The sequence below is a fragment of the Macrotis lagotis genome, chromosome 2 (assembly GCF_037893015.1).
Source record: "Macrotis lagotis isolate mMagLag1 chromosome 2, bilby.v1.9.chrom.fasta, whole genome shotgun sequence".
Classification (NCBI taxonomy): domain Eukaryota; kingdom Metazoa; phylum Chordata; class Mammalia; order Peramelemorphia; family Peramelidae; genus Macrotis; species Macrotis lagotis.
Genome location: NC_133659.1, coordinates 183171067 through 183181745, shown reverse-complemented (window position 1 = coordinate 183181745; position 10679 = coordinate 183171067). Strand labels below are relative to the sequence as shown.

Below are 10679 nucleotides of genomic sequence, written 5' to 3'. Positions count from 1 at the left end.
AACTGCTCCTCATGGTCATTTTTTTCTTCTTAAGGCTTTGCTTCATGCAGCCCCTTTACCATTTCCTGGGCACATCACTATGCAACACTAATTTGCACAGTGAATGTGATACCTTTTAACACTGTTACCGATAAGGTTATGCCAGAACCTTCATCATGGACTGTGCTTCTCAGGTTTATAATTATGCCATTTTGAGAAAAGGGGAAAAAGTTTGCCTAAGGCAGTTACTTATCATGTGCATATATTTTCATATTGGAAGAATTATGGTTATTACTGTTTTATTGCTTTTAAAAGCAGATTTCTCAAAAAATAAAAAGTAGAGAATTACTTCATAGGGCTTAATAGTATCACAGAATTTTGAAGTTGGAATGGGGCTTTAAAGATCCATCCCAGTGCCTGAATAGACAAATTCCCTATGAAAAATTTCTAACAAATATGCTACCAACTTTTACTTGAATATCTTTATTTTTATTTTGTTTACTAGGGAGTGGGGATGGGAATGAATGTGAGGATGGAAATGGGAGTGGGAATGAGTGTGGAGCTAGGGATGAAGACAAAAAGTCAAAAAGAGGATGTAGTGGATTTAGCACTGGATTTTGATTTAGAAGATCTGGGTTCAAAACCTACTTCTGCCTTTTTCTATCTATTTTTGGGAAAAATCACTTTACTTCTTGATTTCTCACCTTTCATATCTATGAAATAATGAGTTTAGACTATTTACTCTTTAAGAGTTCTTCCAGTTCTGAAAGATTCTATGATCCCATGAACTTCCTAAAAAGGAGAGAAATGCTTACAGTGATGGGGATATCACTAATGGATCATTCTTTGAAAGGATGTCATTTATAAAAAAAAATATCTTTTTGTGGGCCTAAATTTGCCTTCTTGAAATGGGGTTGGGAAGAGACTTCAAAGAATAATAGAAACAACAACTCAGAGTTGTCTAGCCTTTAAGTTTTATGCAATGTTTTCATCACAATAATCTTGTGAGACTTATGTCCACTCTAGTGGACTTAGGTCCTCTCTAGCTTCCATTTTACAATCCTCCTAATTTTTTAAGATATTTGTCATGTTCCACTTAAATTTCCCCTTTATACTAAGTATAATCAGTTCTGTCAATTACCCCTCATATATACAACTTGATTTTCAGAGCCTTTATTCTGGTTACTGTCCCATGAATGTGCTACAACTCATCAATGTACTTCCTAAAATGTCCTTAGCAGAACTTACTACTTTAGCTGACTTTTGTCCAGGTCAATGTGATTATTGACTTCTTTGTTCTGGAAACTATAATTTTAATAACAATCTTAAGATTGAAATGGGATATCTAGGAGATTCAGTGGATAAAGTGCTGGATCTGAAGTCAGATAGACTCATCTTGAATTTGAGTCCTGTCTCAGACACTTACAAGCTGTGTGACCCAGGGTGGGTCATTTAATCCTGTTTGCCTCAATTCCTCATCTGCAAAATGAACTGGAGCAGGAAATGGCAAACCACTATAGTATCTTTGCCAAGAAAATCCCAAATGGGGCCATGAAGAGTCAGACACAAATGAAACTACTGAACAATTGCAATGCTTTTTTGGTGGGGGGAGGATAGGAAAGGGGCAGCCAAGTCTTAAATTTGGCTAATACTAACATTTATAGTCTATTACATAAACACATGTGCAAATGGAATTTAGAATTATTAGGGACCTTGGAGATTTTCTAATTTTAAGGAATCTCACTTTGAGGAATTAAGAAACTCATTCTCAGGTATGAGAAATAACTTGTCCAAAGTTACATAGACAGAGATTTAGATTTAAGTTGTCTAGAATAAAATGCTGAGAATTCTGACTCTAAATCTCTTCCCACCACACCCTGCTGTTAAAACGCTAAATCTTTTTTTTTTTTTACTTGCAGCTTGAGAAAAACAAGAAATCAAACAACATCAATCTCTGAAGTTTACAGGTTTTACATTTTTGGGGATAATAGATCCATAAAGACTATGTGAATTTGGCAGGCAGTGAATTTATTATATAGTCTAATTAGATTTGTGAAAGAAGCTGGAAAGACTGGTAACTTTGTTTTCAAAAGTTATATTTGGGAGGCTGAATATCTTATTCATTTGCAAATTCAAATTTAATAAAAATATATTGATTATTTACTTTGCCCAACATAGCCCTAATCTATTGCCTCATTGTGATATGAACATAGATTCTTCAAAATAGTCTTGGAAGGTCCTATGGTCCAGAGGGAGCAAGGCAGATGACAAGGAGCTTGCTGAGTTGGAAAGTCAAAGGTGATGTGAGACATAGTGTTGGGTAAGTCCATTTGTGCTTGGTCATTTGTTTCTGTGCTGTTAATTCAACAATCAGGATAGCATGAGTCAGGGTTGTTCTTTCCAAAACTGAGATTAAGTCACAAAGGGTCTGGTCTCTACCTGAATGAATGAATGAATGAAAGAATGAATGAAAAGCTTTGAGGATAAAAATTATTATGTTCTTTTTGTTTAGAATAAGAAAGTAATTATGATTTATACAGTGGATTTGGTTTTGAAGAAATCAAATCTTTATTTCAATTGAATACATTGAATTCATTTATACAATGAATTTTGTTCCAAAGAAGTATAGTGGAGGCAAGACAAGTTAATCAAGATGCCCCTATTCAATTTACTTACTCCTGTCTAGTTGATTTAATTACTGAAAGGGACAGGTTATGGTGATAATGAATTCCAAAATAAAGTATCAAGAAAGACTTATACTTTGCTACTCTTTTATGACCTGTGAATTTCTCCATTCAGAATATATGGAATTGAAAGAAATAAATCAAAATATATAGGACTAGAAATCAGGTAGCCATCGTATAGCTTAGGACCAATCATACTGCAGGTAACTCTCCAAAAAGCAAGACATATTCTTAAGGAGACAGTTGAAGTGAGAGACAGCTCTGAGTAAGATGACTCCTAGAAGTCAAAAAGAGAGACAATTTTGGAAGAAGAAACTACCCATCTCTTTGTGGGAGTGGGGGAAAGAATTTTTCTCTTCCGCCCATTTGCTTTAGCATCTTGGCATAGATCTACTCACCCATTAGGATACTCTTAATCCAGTAGGGAATAGGTCCACTAGTAAAAGCAGGAGACAGATCTGAGGAATATGATTTTTGTGAATCAAGAAGAGAACCAGCCGTGGGTGTTGGGAGTTGAACTGAGGAGAGCAGTAAGCCCAAAGAGCCTAACTGAGTGACTAGCTCAGAAAAGATGTTTTGCTACAGCAATCTCCTGTTTGACAAACCCAAAGACATTAGCTTCTAGGATAAGAACTCACTATTTGACAAAAATTGTCGGGAAAACTGAAAAATAGTACGGCAAAAACTAGGCACAGATTCACATCTCATACTCTATACCAAAAATAAGGTCAAAATGGGTACAGGATTTAGACCTAAAGGGCAGCACCATAGACCAAGAAATACACTAACAGATCTATGGAAAGGGGATAAATTTATGACCAAACAAGACTTAGAGTACATTATAAACTGCAAAATGAATGATTTTTACTATATTAAATTAAAAAGTTTTGCACTAATAAAATCAATGCTGCCAAAATTAGAAGGAAAGCAGAAAGTTGAGAAACACTCTTCACAACTAGGAGTTCTGGTAAAGGTCTTATTTCTAAAATATAGAGAGAATTGCATCAAATTTATAAGGTTACAAGTCATTCCCCGATTGATAAATGGTCAAAGGATATGAATAGACAGTTTTCAAATGAAGAAATTAAAGCTATATATAATCATATTTAAAAATCATTATTGATTAGAGAAATGAAAACTAAAACAACTATGAGGTATTGCCTCACACCTGTCAGATTGGCCAAGGTGAGAAAAAGGGAAAATGATCAATGTTGAAGAAGTTGTGGGAGGATTGGGAATTAATTTCTGGTGGAATTGTGAATGGATGCAATCATTCTGGATAGCAATATGGAACTAGGCCCAAAGAGCAATAAAAACGTACATTCTCTTTGACCCAGCAATTCCAATTCTAGTCCTATCCAGAAGAAATCATAAAAAATTAGGAAAAGTCTCACATATATCAAAATATTCATAGCAGCTCTTTTTTGTAGTGACAAAGAATTGGAAATTGAGGGGATGCCCATCAATTGGAGAATGGCTAAATAAGTTGTGGTACATGAATACGATGGAATATTATTGTTCTATAAGAAACCATAAATAGTTGGACTCTAGAGAAGCATGGAATGTGTTATAGGATCTGATGCTGAGTAAAGGGAACAGAACCAACAGAACAATGTACAACAACATTAGCAACAGCATTGTGAGATGATCAACCTTGATGTGAGCAGCTCCTCTAAGCAGTTCAGAGAGCTTGGACAACCCCATTAGACCAGTTATGGGCAATGTTATTCCCAACCAGAGGAAGAAAAATAAAGCAAAACAAAATAAAACAAAACAAAAAAGTCAATCTTTCAGAATCTGTTGAATACTTAAAAAAAATTATCTCTTATACATGCATCTCTTTCCCTTAATCCTAATTAAGAGGGGGTGGGAAGGGAGGGTAGAAGGAAATTTTTTTACTTAAAAATAGACATATACATATACACATACATATATGGATAAAAAATAAAAATAAATTTAAAGAAAAGATGCTTTGCCAGAAGAAAAGTGAACATCATGCAAAACAAGAGAAAGGATAACAAGGACCTTGAAGGATCCTGAAGTATAAATTGCTTGGGTACTTTGTTTTCTCCACATATGTAATTTTATTAGTGTGAGGTAACTCTGAGGATAAGTCACTTAAGCTCTGATTACCTGAAAAATAGATTCATTGAATCAATTGGAGAAGGAAATGGCAACCCTCTTCAATATCTTTATCAAGAAAACCTCAAATGAGGTCATGAAGAGTCCAATATCTTTGCCAAGAAAATCCCAAATGAGATCATGAAAAGTGAACAACAAACAACATGTGTGTGCCCACTGACATCATGTGTTTTGTTGGAAAGTGAATGCCAGATTATTTGGAGGGGGTGGGAAGGAAGATATTATAGTTAGTATTCTTACAATGCCATCTTAGTACATAGGTCTTCCTGTCCTCCAATTGCTAATTGCCGTTCCTTATCCAAGACCCTTCCCACTATTCAGTATATAGCTTTTATAAATCTAGTTATTGTTTATATGTCTTTCACTAGAATGTAAGCTCTTTGAGGGTAGGAGGTATTTCTCCCTCCTCCCCCTTTTTATATCCCCATTCTTAGTACTCTGCCTAGGTCATCATCAGCATTAACAAATATTGACCAACTAAATGCCTTTTTTTTTCTTTGAATTGATTTTGTTGATCTGCTGACTGTTAGAGGGGAGTGTAGCAATAAGGATTGTGAGCACTAGTTTTTGGGTTTTTTTTTTTTTTTGGTTTATACCCAAAGACTACTTTGAACCTGGGGATAGTTACTTCCCTGGGAATTCAATCTATATGTAAAAGTCCATGGAGAGGGAATAGCTCCAGAGAAGAAATGAGAATCTGTATTTTATTTTTTCATTCTCTTACTTTTTCATTCTAGGATGAATTATTCCTTTTATTAAGAGTTTTATTGCAGAGTAGATAATAGTTAAGAAGTAGCTTAGGTGGTAGAGTGGTTTTCATTTGAAGTCAGAAAATCTGAATTCACACCTGGTCTCTGTTAGATACTAAATTTGTAACCCTGGGCAAGTTATTTAAGGTATCTATCTCAGTTTCCTCATCTATAAAATGGGAACAATAAAAGCACCTACCTCCTGAAGTTGTTATGGGGATGAAATGAGATATTTGCAATGCATTTTTTCAAGCCTTAAGGTGCTATATAAATGATAACTGTTAATATTATTTTGTGTAAAATACTTCAGGCTCCTTTGTTTAAAGAAATCTTTCCTAAGAATCATTTTATTAATCAAAGCTACTTCTACAATTTTTGCTTTATAGGGAACTTAGTTTTGTAAAATTGGTCTTTCTTAACAATCCACATAGGGAGAAAAATGAATGGCTGAAGAATGCCTACTGTTATTAAAATCTGAGCAATTAAAACACCAATGAAAATCCTAGAGATTAGAAAATGAAATGTAACTGCCCCTCACAGCAGAAAACCGGGGGACTATCAGAAGTTATTGCTTATTATTTTTCTCTGTAACAAGAGAAAATTGAATTTGGGAGTAAGAGGAGGAGTTGAAAATTTGTTATAATAACAAAGACCATCAAAGAAACATTTTAAAAGAATACCTATTGCCAAGACTAATACATAACAGAATGAACATCCATTCACTAATACATATGTCTTGGATCCAACACTGCATATAGATGATTACTTGAGTCTACAATTGAATAAAAAGAAGAGGAAAAGCTAAACCAACTTTGGAAAATTGATGGGGCTTTTAACAATGCAAAGTTGCTCCATGATATGAAATTTCTGTCCTTTAAACTTCAATGTGAAATCATGATTCTATTAAAGTGGATCAGTGCACAAGTGTGTTATTATAGACAGTTGCCCAGTATTTATTAATAACTTGCTAGTGTTGGGTACAAGTTCTGTGCTAGGACCTGTAGATACAAAAGGTAAAAATATCTTACATACTATTGAATGGGATAATACTTATATCTAAATACATAGTTATTTACAAAATAGTTATAATGTGATTGGTGGAGGGGAGGTTTCATGAAGGAGATGGTGTTTGAACTGAGGTTTGAAAGAAACTAAGCATTTTTAAGAAATACTATTTTATTTTTCTCTAATTACATGTAAAAATAATTTTTAACATTTCTTTAAAAAAAAGTTTCGAGTTCCAAATTCTATTCCTTCCTTTCTTTCATCTCTCCTCCCTTAGCTAATAAGCAATCTGATAGAGGTTTTATGTGCAATTCTGTAAAACATTTCCATATTAGAAATTAAGTATTCTAAGAGGCTGAGATGAGAGATAGGATGGGGGGAGGTTATGTGTATTGGGAGAGGAAGAGTACATTTTAGGCAAAAAAGGATAACCAGTGCAAAGGCATGAAGATGAGAAACATGGTGCTATTTATGAGACAGAATAAGGAGGTTAGAGTAACTGGACTACAGCATATGTGAAGAGAGATAATATATAATAAGAATGAAAGGTAGCTTGAGATTAGGTTATGAAGAACTTTAAGTCAAAACAAAGGAGGTTATATTTATTCCCACAGGTAGCAGGAAGCCATTGGAGTTTACTGAGTAGGGAAATGATATGGTTTTCTTGTAAGAATAATGCCAATAGTGCCTGTAGACAGAAGAGCTCTGACTGGCAAGGAAAGTTAAGAATAATAAAGGGTTGTGTTTTGTTTTGAAGCTAAATTGAGGAAAAGAGGAAGAACAAAAAAGAGACAGGACTATTGTCTACGGTAGATAGAATGACAATAAGTGATAGCACAGAGATAGCAAAGCTGATCAATACTTACTTTGCTTTTGTTTTCTCTACAAAGTTTGTTAGGTTCATCCATGCTGGAAAGATTTCAAGTATAGTCCTGAATAACCTGATTTTCTGGGACTCGGCCCAGCTAAAAGAGAGAAGCTCATCACTAGGAGGCTTGCATTTAAATTATGATAAGCTCTTTGGTCATGGCAACTTGTGTTATAATGCATCTATCAGTCAACTAACAAGAATTTATTAATAACTTATGTGGGGGTTGGAATTTAAGAAAGGATAGTCAGAGGTAATTATCTGAGTGAGATAATCTTTATTAGCAGGGTATGCAACCTGATAACAAAGGCATCTTATTGACTTGCTTCTCTTTTGAACCAAAAAACCCAGAGCAACAGTTGATCAAGTCTTTTATACCTAAGTGTGTCTTCTTTCTTATTGATCTGACAGTGCATAATTGGTACCTCCCCCAACAATCCCAACTGGTGAATATTTTAATGAATAGGTTGGCAAAGACTCCTCAGCTCCTCCCCATTACTACATCTTTTTTCCCCCCATGATTCTCATTTTTCTTTTCTTTTCTTTTTTTTTAATTTTAGAAAGGTTTTATTTGAGTTTTGCAAATTTTCTCCCAAACTTGCTTTCCTCCCTCCATCCCCCACAGAAGGCAGTTTGTTAGTTTTTATGGAGGGAAAACTTGGGAGGGGGAATTAATCTAAAACTAGGGAAAATGGCTTTCAAAAGTGGCTAACCCATCCCTTTCTGGAACTCAAGGAAAGGACTGTTAGCTGCTTTATGAAACCCAACTTGCTGGCTAGAAAAACACAAGCTATCCCAATCAGATTTTCACTGGACTAGTTTTCCCTACTATAGACTGGGTCACCCCATATCTTGATGAAGGAAATAGCAAGACAAAAGGTCTTGTTCCAGCTGACATTTGTTATAGAATAAACAAAAGGAAGGTTTTGTTCTAGCTTTTGGTGATAAAAGAAATAAATTGAAAAGTCCTGTGAAACAAACAATCAATGAAAAACTCCCCTATGAGGTTGCTTTCTGATTTGGCAATTATAGTAGAAAAGAAGATGAAGCGTACTAGAAATCATACAATTTTTAGGTTGTCATCCTTATCCTAGCTATTGGTGTTCTAAGTGTGTGATCATTTTCTAATGATTGACTGACAAACTAATGGAGGAATTGAATTGTATTAATTTTAATGTTCTTGACATAAATGAAAACAGAAGAGAAAAGGAAGTTATAGCTAAATGAATGGGACAGCTCTCTTTGGAGAGACAGTTAAAAAAAACTGGGCAGAAATGATTGTAACCAAAAATAATAAGAAATATCATTTCATGATACTGATCATCTCATGCTTTGGTATTCAAGAGGAGAATTTGTAAAAAGATCTCCATGGGCCACACTGCTGCCGCACCCAGCCCGCTCTGCTCTCGATCCTCTCCTGGTCAAGATACTTGCATCACCATCTCAGAATGGCCAACAGGGGACCTGCTTATGGACTGAGCTGGGAGGTACAGCAGAAAATTGAGAAGCAGTATGATGCTGACCTAGAACAGATCCTCATTCAGTGGATCACCACACAGTGCTGCAGGATGTTGGGCGGCCTCAGCCTGGGTGAGAGAATTTCCAAAACTGGCTCAAGGATGGCACGGTGCTGTGTGAGCTCATCAATGGGCTATACCCTGAAGGTCAGGGTCCAGTAAAGAAGATCCAGGCTTCAGGGATGGCCTTCAAGCAGATGGAGCAGATTTCTCAGTTCCTGCAAGCAGCAGAGCGCTATGGCATCAATGTCACTGATATCTTCCAAACTGTGGACCTCTGGGAAGGAAAGAATATGGCCTGTGTGCAGCGAACACTGATGAACCTTGGTGGATTGGCAGTAGCTCGTGGTGATGGGCTCATCTCTGGAGATCCTAATTGGTTCCCTAAGAAGTCCAAGGAGAATCCCTGAAACTTCACAGATAACCAACTGCAGGAGGGCAAGAATGTCATCGGGCTGCAAATGGGCACCAACTGTGGGGCATCTCAGGCAGGCATGACTGGTTATGGGATGCCACGCCAGATCCTCCGATCACCACTCTTCCACATCCTTCCTTGAATGGTTAATATATTTCTAGCAGTGACATTCCTAAAAAGTCTGTGGAACTCTCAAATCCCTTCTTTTCCCTCTTTTTCCCTATTCCCCAGCCATTGGTGGCACTGCTTTTCTTGTGCCTACAGGTGATGAGCAAGTGCCTTTTCATCTAGATGTATACATTTGATGAACTTGATGTATACATTCCTTGTCCCCAATCAGCAAAACTGGACCAACCACCCCATCTTCCTCTCTCCTGGACCAAAACTCAGGGGTACCTGACTCCTTCAACATTCCTATTCATTCTCCTACCCTGGCTTATCCTCTCATTTTGGAATTGCACCCTTATAGCCATTCTTAGGCCAGGGTTCAGGGCACTGCCTTGAAAGGAGTTGAACATGGGACCAATTTCTTTTCCACAAGGTTGTTCTTCCTGATCTCTCACTCCAACCTTGCTACTGTGGGCACTTAATTTATAGGGATGGGCCTGTGGTGGCTGCTGTCTTGGCCACATCTGGTCTTTGAAGCCACACATCTGTGTAGGCCTCCCCTTGGCAGGGGCCTCTTTTTCCCCTTGGTCCCTCCCTTCTTGGCATTCCCCTCATAACCCAGTAGCCTGAGACAAGTTTGTGAGGTAGAGGGGGTGTCTGGGGAGGTGGGTTGGCCTTGCCTTCTCTACTCTTCTCTCCTCCCTCCTTCTCTTCCTCAAAAGGCCCATCCAACATCTGAGGCTTAAGGAATGTGAGTTTGCTGATCTGAATAAAGATTTCCAGTCTTTGTAAAAAAAAAAAAAAGATCTCCATGAAAATAATTACAGCTCATGCACCAACAAATGTCACCAAGAATGAAGAGGTGATAAATTCTATGAAGTAAGAGCCTCTCAATCAAATAAAAGCCAGTTTTAATGATTTGTCTTCAATGCAAAGGGAGGAATAGACAGAAAAGACAAAATAGCTGGAAAGTATGGATGAAGAATAAAAGCTCAATTAAAAGACTTTTAATAGTCCAAATAAGAGATGATTAGGGTCTAAACTAGGGTATTGATCATGTGAATGAAAAGAAGGGAACACACACAAGAGATGTTGAAATATAAATGACAAAATAAATTTGACAGATGATTGAATATTTGGAACAGTTATTGAAGAATAGAGCATTTCAACAAAGTTATAGCCTGGTTGAATAGGTTGATGTTAGTGCCCTTG

General features: G+C 36.6%; 1 pseudogene; it reads left to right on the top strand.

Annotated features, from left to right (window-relative positions):
- The first annotated feature begins 8842 nt into the window (after nucleotides 1-8842).
- Nucleotides 8843-10271, top strand: LOC141511319 (transgelin-2 pseudogene; annotated as a pseudogene).
- The last annotated feature ends 408 nt before the right edge of the window (nucleotides 10272-10679 follow it).